This window comes from Pan troglodytes, chromosome 21 (assembly GCF_028858775.2).
Source record: "Pan troglodytes isolate AG18354 chromosome 21, NHGRI_mPanTro3-v2.0_pri, whole genome shotgun sequence".
Classification (NCBI taxonomy): Eukaryota; Metazoa; Chordata; class Mammalia; order Primates; family Hominidae; genus Pan; species Pan troglodytes.
The window spans coordinates 69,437,044-69,449,796 of record NC_072419.2 but is presented as its reverse complement, the minus strand read 5'-3'; the positions used below and the strand labels follow the sequence as shown (position 1 = coordinate 69,449,796).

Here is a 12,753-nt window from a genome sequence, read left to right as displayed (position 1 = left end):
CCCTCACTTTGCATTTCAATGGTTTTTTATTAATCCACCTGCACATACACAAAAAATCCCTTTCTGTGCTGCACAGGGCATAATTTAGGCAGGCTTCAGAAATAACGGGGCAGCCAGCGTTATTGTTATTCTCCGTATACAGATGTTTATTCTGCTCCCGCACTTCCACGTCTGTCTAGGCAGTGACGACGTAAATAGGACGTGTCTCCTCACCATCTTCGAAAGCCTTTGTTTTCTGGGACAGCAGCCTATTATGATGTCACACAGTGGGACAGTAATAACCACCCCCCCACCCGAGAGTCTTAACACAAGACAGTGAAAGGGACCGTATTGTGTGGTGGCGGGCGGGTGGGTGATGAGGGGGCGGGGGGAGGAGAGGAGGGGAGGAGGGCGAGTGGGGGAGGGGACGGAGCGGCCCCTGCTGACCACACAGGCAGAGTACACGGGAAGCGCGGTGTTGGGTGTGGACAGTGATCTGAGCCTGTCCACGGCTTTGGTTGGAAAGGTGAGTGGGTGAGTGAGGAGGAGTCCCACGCACCCTTCTCTGGGGATTGAGACCCAGAGCCCTAGAGTGAGCCCTCCGGGGTGGGGGTGGCAGCCCCTGGCGGTGAGGCTCCTGCACTCCAGCCCCAAGGAATCTGCCCCAAGTCGGGAGCAAATGGTCAGGAGTGGCCCCGATGGCAGCAGGACCTTGAGGGGATAGAACCCATCACGGTGACACCACAGCAGCACCTGGAGGGGGAAAGTCTCATTCTCTTCATGGGTGCAGAAAAGAGCTCCATAAATTAGACTTCCACTTAGGACATTTAGAAAGCCTCACAGTGCATCTGGAAGATGAAGGAGGTTTCACATGATGGGAGGCAACGAGGGTGCACCCCACACCCCAGGAGCAGGGCAGGGTTAGGGAGGGTGAGAAAGTGGGGGCCCGGGGGTGGGGATGGGGAATAACGCTGTCCCGGGGGACGGTGGCTGTGCTCAGGGGTCCCCAGTGACCTGCACTGTGGGCATTGGCGAGAGAGTTGACGCTTCTAGGTTAAAGACAGTGTAAGAAAATCAGGGCATTAACCACAAAAAGGGAGAAAATAAATGTAGGAAACGTCATTTCTAATAACATCAAACTATGAACCACACCAGAGCAAACAGCAAAGAAACGTGACACATTTATGGCAAACCCACAAATCTGGAGACACTGAAGAAGACCCGAGACATCCCTTCCATGGATTGGAAAGATTGCTGTTAGGAAGGTGACCATTTTCCCTGGGTCTGTCTGTAGATGCACATCAGTGCCAGCAAAGTCCAGTGGGGAAGAGTGAGAGAGAGAGATTGATTTTAGAAGCCAATTCTAAAATGTACAGTGAAGTACAGAAAGGCTGGGAGCAGCCCAGACCCTCCTGAGGAGCAGGTGGACGGTGCAACAGCGGATGGCGAGTACGACGTGTTATGGGGCAGCAGTTGCCCAGAGCACGAGGAGCTGCTGGCGGGGGGCTTGGCCGCTGACCCACGAGGTAGGACACCGCCTGGGCACCGAGGGGGGGCCTGTGCTCGTGCCCACGCACGCGGATGTGTGATGAAGGGAGTGGCATTGCGGGTTATTGGGGGAAGGTTGGACTCTTGTTCTGGTGCCAGGAAAGTCAGGTGCCCACGTGGGAAAAAAGGAAAGTAGACTCCCACGGCATTCAGATCCCCCCAGGTGGATGCCCAGAGGGCAGCACTTTTGACCCAGAGCCCCATCCTGATGACCTCACAGACAAGGCCCCCGAGAGCCTTTGCCGCAGCGGAAGCGGGTAACATCAGCACACATGACTGTTTCTCAGAAGACACGGGAGAGGGTGAAGGTGTGGTCATTCATAAAACTCACAGGAACTCAAAACCAGAATATGAAGGACTCCGAATCAGCAAGAAAAAGAGGACTCCTTAGAAAAACGGGTGGCACAGCTGAACAGGCGCCTCCCCACACACGGGGCAACACTCGTGAACACCGCCGTGGGATGCCGCTGCGTGCCCGTCAGGACAGCCCGGTTAGAACGACCGACAGCATTGCGTGTCCGAGGACGCGGGGGCCGACGGGCCCATGTGCTTCTGGGGGAGGGCACTACAGAAAGGCTCTGCACACGCTCTGGCGAAGGGTGCCCCTGCCTGCAGAGTCCTGGAAAATAGGCCAGTTGTCTGCAGCGGGCAGATCAATACGTGGCGGCGTGGCCACGCCGGGAACACGACACAGCCACAAATGTGCGTGGACAAGAGTCACACGTGCAGTGAGGACGGAGTTTAAAACTGAGATGGCAGGAAAGCAGCAAATCAGAAGAACACACTGAGAATAGTCCTTTTACAGAGAGTTCAGGAACAGGCAAAGCTGCAGACTATGGTATCTAGGAGGCATATAAAGAGGTAAAAGAAAGCAGAGATCCAGCAACCCCCCTTTTGGGTCAATCTCCAGAGAATTGGAAGCAGGAACATGAAGAAATACTGGTACACCTGTGTTCACAGGGGCTAGAGGGTGGAGGCCACCTGCGTGTCCGTCGACAGATGGACGGAGAAGCGAATGTGTCCGTCCATCCAGCGGAAAATGATTCAGCCTTAAAGAGGAAGGGGAGCCTGTCGCCCTTGACAGCACGGATGAACCTCGAGGACGTTATGCTAAATGAAACGAGCGTCACGAAAGGACAAGTACCAATGGAATGCGTATTCCACTGGAACTGGAATTCCAATGATAAGAAACACGAGAGTCATCAGATTCACAGAGAAGATAGACAGGCGTCTCCCGGGCTTGAGGGGAGGGGATGGGGAGTCGGTGTTGAACGGGGACAGAGCTGTAGTTTGGGAAGGTGGAAAAGTTCTGGAAATGGATGGTGGCGACGGCTGCACAGCCATGGGAATGTCCTTGATGCTCCTGAACTGGGTGCTTAAGAGTGGCAAGAATGGTCAACTATGAATGGTCATATACGTTATGTTACGTATATTTTATCACAATTAAAAAACTGAGGAAAAAAATAAAGTCGGGAACAATGATAGGAAAGACATGGATGGCGTTCCTCTCTGGAGGGAGGGACGCAGAGGGCCCCTAGAGGGCTGACAACATTTGGCCTCTGATTCATAGTCACTTAGACACACGCACTTTTGCACTTTCTCCTGTGATATGATATTCCATGATAAAAATGGTAAAAAATTAAAACAAGCCAACAGGCACCCACCTCTGCCCACCGCTGGCTGTGCTTGTGTGAACGTTATTTGCCGCGAATTCTTTTTGGCAGAATGAGCAAACGTGGAGTCCAAGCTGCCTCCGGATGGGGCCCAGTCCCTGGCACACGGTGCCTCTGTGTGGGAGCCAGGAGGCTCCAAGGAGGGGGGCTTTCAGAGGGAGGTGATTGTGGAGCTCTCTGGGCAGAATGAAGCATCAGCACTTTGCAGCAAGATCTTGGAGGTGGAAAATTTGCTAATTTCTCAAATGTTACACTTGACAAAATATTTTTCAGGGGAAACGGTAGCGTCTGGGGCCGAGGCTTTGCTGTTTGCCTTGGGGAACGTGATTTTTATGGTTATGTTCAGAGATGAGTGCCACTGGCAGGCAGGTGAGGAGACTGATCCGCGGGCCCACTGGCAGGCAGGTGAGGACACTGACCCATGGACCCTCCAGCTCCATTCTCAGGGGCAGGTCTCTGTCACCACTGCACAGATGCCCAGCTCCACCTGGAGGGCACCTGGCATGAGCATTCTGCCTGACAGAGTTTCTTCATTTATGCTTTGTCTCCTACACCTTTGAAAAACGAATAGGCTTGATTTTTTGGTGTGGCTTTAGGTTTACACATAAATTAAGCAGAAAGCACAGAGAGTTTCCTGTTCCCCACTCCCCTGCACACGGCTTCTCCCGTGATTGGCCTCTTGTGTTGGTGTGGGACGTTGTCACAGGGGAGACATCTCTATTCACCAAAGTCCAGAGTGCACCTGAGCGCACGCTTGGCCTTGTGCATTCTGTGGCTTTGGACAATGTGTAAGGTCAGGTATCCACCATTGCTGTATCATACAGAACAGTTCCACTGCCCTAAAAATTATCTTTTCCCCCAACCTCGGCCACTCCTGGTCTCTCCACTGTCTCCAGGGATTCACCTTTTCTAGAATGTCCTATAGCTGGACTCATACATTCCCCTCAGCCTTTCCACACTGGCTTCTGTCACTTAGTGACACGCATGTGTTTCTCCACGCCTTCCTGTGGCTCGATAGTCGTTCCTTTTTAGTGCTGAGTCATATTCCATTGTTCCTGGGCCTTTTCCCCCCGGAGGGTTGGCAGGAATGTGCCAGCCCTACCTGCTGCTGCCAGGCCCCCCTTCACAGCACCGTGCACCACCAAGCTCACCGCCAATTCCAGGCTCCGTGGTTCCCAGGTCAAGTGCAAATTCTCTCCCAGTGGGGCCCATTTCAACGGAGTATGTGGAGCAGAAACATTTTCCTGCGTCTCTGCTGGCTGAGGGTGCTTGGGTGGGCGGCTACCTGTGTCTGCCTCACCTGTCTGTGGGGCAGGGGTCCCGTGGGGCGGAAGTGTCCTGGGGTGCTGAGGCTGCGGGAGCCCTCAGCATGGTTTCTGACCTGCTTTATTTTTGTGGATGCCCCCCAGCTTCAACCAAAGGTCACCCACAAACCCAGGGACTTGTCCTCCTGAGAGCCTGGGGCAGCAGGCGAGGGGATTCAGGCTCGCGGGGGTCTCAGAGATCAGCATGCAGCCTGCCTGCTGTGAGCCCTCCTGCCAGTCTGCAGATACGGCAAACCCAGCGGCTCCTCCCCACAGAAGCTGTGATGGCTTCTTTCTCTGCCAAGTTTCTAATCACTGTGCACCCATCTCTTCCTCATTAGAGAGACTCAGCCCATGTTCATTAAACGCAAAACTAACCTCCCACCAGCAAAGAGGCCTGGCTGAAGAGGATAATGATCGCATTTGCTTCCTTTCAGAGAATTGCATCTCTTATCCTGGAGCAACGCATCTATAAACACAGAGACAGTCATCTGAGGCTCTTTTTACGAGGCTGATGGAGTGGAGGGAACCCTTCTCCTTGGCCACCTCTGGCTGTCCCTGGACCGAGACAAGGCCTCAGGGGAGCTCTGAGGGCCAGGCTGAGAGAGACAATCCCAGGAACAGAGCCCACCAGACCCATCACCTCGGCCCCAGCCCGGCCCCCACAACCGTGTGGCCTTAGACAATTTGGCTTCCCTGAGCCCCACTTCCTGCCTGCAAGGAGGAGATGATCATAGAACCAGCTCCCAGGGTATGAGGAGGACCAGATGCAGACGGAGCCTGCCCGCTCCCTGTCCAGCAGAGCGGAAGGGCAGAGGGGGTGCTGCCTCCCTCCTGCTGGGAGCCCCATGCCAAGGCCCACCTGCCCGCTCTTTCCTGCACGAAACATAGCCAAGTCTGTTGGTGCTGGTGCCATTTCTAGGTTCAGTTTGTTTAAAGAGCCGTGGAGAATCAGACACCCACAGTCCTGAAGGAGGCGAGACAGCTCCAGGGTGGGACGTGCCTCCTGCTGTCTCCCCAAACACTTCGCTCTCGGAGGCCCGGCGAGATGGCTCCAGGGTGGGACGTGCCTCCCGCTGTCTCCCCAGATACTTCACTCTCGGTGACCTCCCTGGCCTCTCTCCATTCTCCACACTGCAGCCGGTGGCCTGCGTTCATCCTGACAGCCCTCAGCGGCCGCCACTGGCCTCTCCCCTGGCCTTTCTCTGTCCCCCACAATGCAGCCTGTGGCCTGCGTTCATCCTGACAGCCCTCAGTGGCCGCCGCTGGCCTCTCCCCTGGTCTTTCTCACTTTTGCTCGTCTCTCTCCTTGGGTTTTGTTCTGATTTACTGAGTTGTGTAATTTCCATGGCTCCACAGCTGTGTTGGGCATCCCTGGCCTGTCTGAGGCCTCCTCTCCCTTCAGGGGATGGTCCTCCTGGCAGGGCCCCTCAGGGACATGTGGGTAACAAAGGCTCCAGAGGCGAGCTTCCTTGGGCTCTGGAGTCTGGCCCCCCTGTGTGGCTCACCTCCATTCCCTCCTCTGCCTCCTGCCCCCCAGTGCCCGGTGGCGCCCATCAAGCATGTAGAGAGGGCCTTGGGGCAGGACGGCTGCGCAGTGGCCTGAGCCAGGAGGGGGACCAAGGCCCCAGCCCCATCCATCTCTGCCCTGCTGCCATGTTCCTGCAGCGGTGGCTCCCGGGAAGGGAGTTAATAACTGGCTGTGACTAGTAGATGTTCTGGGTGACTCAGGGAGGACTCATCCAGCCTTCTTTTTTGGCAGAGAAGGGGTTTACGTTTATTGCATTGACGTAGGCCTGCTGGCCCTTGATTTGGTGCGAGAGGGTTGAGGGGCTGCTAATCTGGCCTGTGATTCATCCCCAGGCTCCCACGCCCAAACCAGAATATTCATGACATGACCTTGGGCTGGGGACAGCCACCTGCCACAAGTAAGTGTGGAATGACAAGCTAAACATACCTGGGAGGGAGGAGGAGCCGGGAGGTCTTGTCTTCATCCACTCGACTTGGGGCAGAGACGTTGGAGAATAGGACGCCGGCCCCACCCTGAGGTTTGCATGAAGGATGCCCTGTGCAGGTGTGAGATGTGGTTATATGAAAAAAGAATTTCATGGGCCGAGCACGGTGGCTCACACCTGGGATTCCAAAGCACTGGGTGGATCACCTGAGGTCAGGAGCTTGAGACCAGCCTGGCCAATATGGTGAAACCCCATCTCTACTAAAACAAAAATTAGCCGGGCGTGGTGGCGCACGCTTATAGTCCCAGCTACTTGGAAGGCTGAAGCAGGAAAATCACTTGAACTCAGGAGGCAGTGGTTGCAGTGAGCCAAGATGGCGTCACTGCACTCCAGCCTGGGCGACAGAGTGAGACTCCTTCTCAAAAAAACAAAAAACAAAACAAAACACACACATACAAAAAAAAGAATTTCTTGTTTTTCTGGAATTCAAATTTAACTGGGCACCTGTTTTTTCATTTGCTAAACCTGGAGACCCTAACAGCAAGGAGCCCTGGGGCTGACGAGATGTTGGAAAAGGCCAGCTAAGCCCGTGCCTCCATCTACCCAGGGTTAATTCCAAGCCCGGAGAGGTTGGGGTCTGGCCTTGGGCCACAGTGGTCCACGCTTCAGTTTTCTCTGCCTCGGTGTGACCATTGGGAAACCAGGACCTTGAGAGCCCTTGCAGGGCTGCCGTGATGGCCCCAGGACTCTGCGGCTGAGCATCAGTTTGTGTGTGTGGTCCGGGTCGCCCTCCCATCACCACATGTGGGCTTTTCTGCCCTGTAGGCACCTTGGGACCCATGAGACTCTCCAGCATCTGGCTCTGGCTCTGGCCAGTCTCTGCAGCCGGCGTCATCTCGGCCCTACCTTCCCACAACATGCTTGTTGCCATGACCCTTGAGGTCTCTGGGCTGGTCCATGGGTCACGGGTGTCTGGAAAGGCTCCAGACAACAGGAGCTTGGGGACCACATCCACTGTGTCCACTGCAGGCTGAGGGACAAGGGCCACCATGGTGCAGAAACCACGGCTGTGCTCAGGGACCACCTTATGCAGATAGGTTTGGCTGTCACCCCGGCTGGAGTGCAGTGGCATGACCTTGGTTCACTGCAGCTTCCTGTGCTCAAGGGGTCCTCCTGTCTCAAAAAAAATAGTTAATTAAAATATAGTCCCAAACAAATGGCACTGGGAAAACTGCACATCTACATAAAAAAGAATGAAGCTGGACCCTTACCTCACACCATATGCAAAAATTAACTTGAAATGGATCAAAAATTAACTTGAAACCATGGAGCCGCAGCAGCACCAGCCCCTACTGCACTGAGCAGGCTCAGGGTGGATCCAGGCCAAGTTCAGTCCTGGCTGCTCTGTGGGCACCATTGTGTTTCCAAGTAAATCCAACCCTCGTCCCATCTCCTTCCACAACTTGACGTTGAGCTACCCTCTGTAAGATCATATCCACCCTTTAGAAAATAACAAGTGGAAAGCACAGCGAAGATACAGGTGTGGCCCCATACAGATGCCCTCTCCTACGTGACCACCATTCACACGTTTATTCATATATGTGTTATTTGCATATAAGTGCAAATGCCCCCTGAAAACACACACAGGGCCACATGGTGTGGTAGGCAGAGTAATGATCCCACAAAGTGGCCGTGTCTGAACACTGGAACCCATGAATGTGACCACAGGGACCCTCCAGGCAGGCTTAAGTCAGACGCCCTGAGGTGGAAAGATGAACCTGGGTTACCAGGGTCTGAGGGTGCAGTGTCATCACAGGGTCCTTACAGTGGAAAGAGGGAGGCAGGAGATTCAGAGGAGAATGTGGATTCAGAGGATGTGAGGATGGTGCCATGAGCCAGGGGCTGTGGCAGCTTCCAGAAGCCGGAAAAGCTACGGCATCAGCCCTGCTTGCACAGACATCAGCCCAGGGAGATGGCGTTGGACTTCTGGCCGCTGGGCCGTCCAATGACATGGAGGTTTCCACCCCTCTGTTTGTGGTGAGTTGTTGCAGGGCAACAGGACCTTGATGCACAAATGTTTGTGCCATGGCTGACTTTGGCCTTGCCTCCGGATGCGTTCTCAGGAGCTGCGGCTCTGGTGGGCGGTGGGGTGTGGCCGGGGGGCCCGTTACGCATCCAGCCCTGGGTAGTGCCTGTTCTCCCTGAGGGTCGCCAGTGCTGTGGCGCTGCCTGGCCGTGAGCTCGCTGCCCCTCCCTGACTGGCCTCTGGGTTCCTCCCTGGGGGCCAGGGTCAGAAGATTTGGCCCTGCCTGCAGCGTCGGCCTCTGCTGATGATCACACACATCGAGCTTCATAGTTTCATACATTTTTTGCTGGTTTGAAAGTCAAACTTTATTTACATCTGCATTTCTTTAATAGTGACACTGGATAGTTTCAAGTCATTTATTGGCTTTTGGGATTTCTTCTGTGAGTGGTCTGCCCAAGCCCATTCTTCAGTTTGCAGTTTAGTTGTTTTTCCACAGATCTGTGATGTTTCGTCACCTTTCTGTATCATGTGTGTCCCAAACAAGTTGCCGGCAACGCTTTTGTCTCTTCCGTGTCGTACACGAGTTTGTTTGAGCTGCATCTGTTGCACGCTTGGTGCAGTTTGGTGCCTTTTTTTTTTTTTTTTCTGCTTTTATGCAGAATGACAATGGGCTGGGGTGGAAGACGGGCCCTGAGATGCTGCAGGCTGTGATTTTGCAGGGAGGGCTGCGTTCTGTGTCATGGAGGCGTCCATCACTCTGCTGTCTGTGGGTGGTCAGGCTCTGAGCTCAAGCTCTTCATCAGCCCCAGGACTCTCGGTGTCTTTTCTCTCCATCCCTGCGTAGCGGGAGAGGCACCCAATGCCAGATCCCAGCAAAGACCCCCTGGGATACTCGGGACTCTGTGGCCTCCTTCCTAGGCCTTGGCGTCATGCCTGCTCTTCTGAAACTGCCTGGCTGGGGCCCCCTGCACTTGCCAGCCCAGCAAAGCCCCTGTGTTGGCACAGTTGTGGGTCCCACTAGCCCGGAGGCAATGATGGGAACCCGTGGGTCCCTGCTCCATGCCCAGCAAGTTGTTGCTTCGCAGCAGGGGGGCCCTTGTTAGCTACTGCACATCGCACATCAAGGACTTCCTGGCCGCGTGGTCGTCACTGATGAGGTTGGCTGAAGGGTGGCCTGTCTCATTAGCTCTGGCAGGCTAAGTCTGCCAGGGAGGAGCTGACACGAAGATTGCTTTTTTTAATTACTCTGTTAATTGATATAAAACAGAAAGGACGCAGATTAGTTGCGTGCAATTAGCAAATTCTCAGCAATTACAGACTTAATAATGGAGCGGCTTTGCGGTCGCATGTTGGGCTCTGTGGCTTATTGATTGTGTTTTTCAGAGGGAGAGATTTATGGAGAAGGCAGGAGGGGGTGGGGAGGGCACCTTGAGTCCCCCGTCCTCCAGAGAGAAAACACATGGGCTTCGGGAGATGGAAATAAGACCCTGTGCAGTGCTGCCTCACCCCCACCAGAATGGCCCAAACCGGAAAGATTGGCTGGGCAGTGCTGGGGGGCTGCAGGCAGTGGACGCTCACACTGTCTGGGGCTGTGCATGGTGCGGCCACTTCAGAACCGCTTGACACTTTCTAGTACAGTCAAATATACACCCACCATATGACCCAGAAATTCCAGCCCCAGATGTTGCATGAGAGAAATGAAAGCATTTGCTGGCTCCAAGGCCGGTACCTGGAGGCTCACAGCCACGTCACTCACAATCGCGTCCAACGGGAAGCAGCCTGAACATCCATGAGTGCAGGAGCATCCACCGTGCAGTAGACACTGCCCAGCAATGCAACGAGCGGCATGCAGTGGACACTGCCCAGCAATGCAGCGAGCGACATGCAGCGGACACTGCCCAGCAATGCAGCGAGCGACATGCAGCAGACACTGCCCAGCAATGCAGCGAGCGACGTGCAGTGGACACCGCCCAGCAATGCAGCAGGACACAGCAGGCATGTGCTTTCCTGTGTGAGCATGTGTGAGTATGTGTGGATGAGAGAGCTGCACGTGAGGGGCACCTGCTACGTGCTCCTACTCACCCAGGGTGGGGGTCAGAGGCGTGGGCACCTTTGGGGGTGCTGTGGAGTGGAGGGGAGTGTGGGCCTCCTGGGGGCTGGAAGTGGTTTCTGTTTGGATCTGGGGGTCACATGTGGCTCCCGCTACTGCTCCCTCGACATGGCTCTGAAGAGCAAAGCCCCAGGGCTGCAGCAGCCCTTCAGGGGCCCGCAGCCACTTGGAGACATACATTTCACAGCCTGTGTGCATGTGTGCCTGCGTCTATGTTCGTCTCAGTGCTTTGGGAGGCTGAGGCAGGAGGATCACTGGAGCCCAGGAGGTTGAGGCTGCTGTGAGCCATGACAGTGGTCCACACCGCGTTAACCCCCTTGCTCCTGTCTGCGTGGTGGCTGGTCGTCCAGACAGACTGTGGATTCAGTCCACACTGCGTTAACCCCCTTGCTCCTGTCTGCGTGGTGGCTGGTCGTCCAGACAGACTGTGGATTCGGTCCACACTGTGTTCACCCCCTCGCTCCTGTCTTCGTGGTGAGGTTGTCCAGGCAGGCTGTGGATTCAGTCCACACCGCGTTCACCTCCTCACTCCTGTCTTCGTGGTGTGGTTGTCCAGGTAGGCTGTGGATTCAGTCCATACCTCGTTCGCCCCCTCACTCCTGTCTGCCTGGTGGCTGGTTGTCCGGGCAGGTCGGGTGCTGGGGGATGTCACGTGCCCCTAAGAGGCAGCCCTTTGACTGGAATGACACTGATCGGCCTCAGGGCCATCTCCCCATGAGAACCACCAGCCATCTCTAGCCCTTTGTAAAGTCTATGTCTACGTGCAGACACGTTGTCATCTGTCGGCCAAAGGCAAGCCTGCTTACGGAGCTAGTTTACTCCAGCCTGTGCAATGGGAACACGAGGAAGCAACCCACCACTTCCCTCCAATAAAACCTGTACTGGCAAAGTGCCCAGCTCTGCAGAGATCCAGAAAGTTCTCAGGTTTGTTTACTTTTCTCTTTCCACTTTAGATTGAATTCTGCTGGCATCCATGCAAGCTGGAATACAGGAAGGAAAGGGGAAAGCCATGGTCTCTTCACTCCGTTGGTGACGAGGTATTAGCTTCTGCGATGTGCCAGCACCAGAGGCTCTGCCTCCTACGGTCTTGTTTGAAGACACAGCAGATGACTTCTTGGCACAAACAGAGGTCTCTGACTGGGGAGGTATCAAAGATGCCAGAAGGCGAACCAGCGACAGACAGCAGGTGACATACAAGGACCCTCAAAGAGGTCTCGGCTCAGATGGGATGCCCTCCTTCCAGGCTGAACTAAACCTCTTCCTCCTGTGGGAAGCAGCCCCAGAGACGTGAGGAAGCTCCACCCCAGATCACACGGCAAGGCAGCAGGTGTTGAGGCCGGAGCCTGCACCCGTGCCGCGTTTTGGGGGGTGCTTTGGGGGATAAAGCACTCTGGCCCCTATCATGGCAATACTCCGTAATCCTGGAGTCCCCGAGAAAACAGATGAAACCCAGCTTCTGGCTGGCCGGATGGGCCGCGGCGCTGTCCGAGGTTCTGAACGGCATCTCCGCACCCCGCCCTCCTCCTGCCAGAGCCTCGGCGGTCACCGGTCACCGGGACTTAATTCGCAGCTGCCCAGCTCTGCGGCTCCCCCCGCGCAGCCGTCTAGCTCCCTGCAGCTGTGCTCACCTGGGCCATGGATTCCACTGCAACGAACTCCAGGGAACTTTGAAAATTATTTTTTTCCACTGGAATGTGTGTGTGCTATAGTTTCATTGTTCTTAATGACATGAGAGATGTATGGGTAACCGGCTGAAAGTTGGGGTGCTGCTGTACTCTGTGCCTAGCTCTGGTCTCCATGGGGGATATAAGTAAAAACAGCACAAGGCCTGGGCCCACCCCATGGAGCACAGTCTAGGGGGAGAGACTTCCCGTGCGGTTGCCGGACTGGGCGTGTGATCACATCTGACTTAAGAGCCACAAAGAGGAAATGTGTTGCTTTATGATGGCATAAAACCGGGGCACTGGCCTAGTGTGGGTGCCAGGGAGTGTGGGTGCCAGGGAGTGTGGGTGCCAGGGAGTGAAGGTCTCCATGAGCAGGGGGCATTTGAGCCGAAGATGGAAGATTGATTGGAGGTACTTGGTGACGCTTTTCCATGAGATGGTCCTTTGTCCAGCACTGATTCAAGTAATCAGAGACAGCAGGAGCGGGGGAGGCA

At 55.1% G+C, this 12,753-nt stretch overlaps 2 long non-coding RNA genes across 2 annotated transcripts; one reads left to right on the top strand and one right to left on the bottom strand.

Annotated features, from left to right (window-relative positions):
- Nucleotides 1–384: 384 nt before the first annotated feature.
- LOC107970093 (uncharacterized) lies at nt 385–5,419 on the top strand. Its single transcript, XR_001712372.2, has 2 exons — nt 385–505; nt 4,942–5,419. It is a non-coding gene; the product is annotated as an uncharacterized LOC107970093 (long non-coding RNA).
- A 2,607-nt stretch (nt 5,420–8,026) lies between these two features.
- LOC107970092 (uncharacterized) lies at nt 8,027–12,501 on the bottom strand. Its single transcript, XR_001712371.3, has 2 exons — nt 12,224–12,501; nt 8,027–9,731 (listed from the first exon to the last, which is right to left on the bottom strand). It is a non-coding gene; the product is annotated as an uncharacterized LOC107970092 (long non-coding RNA).
- Nucleotides 12,502–12,753: the final 252 nt, after the last annotated feature.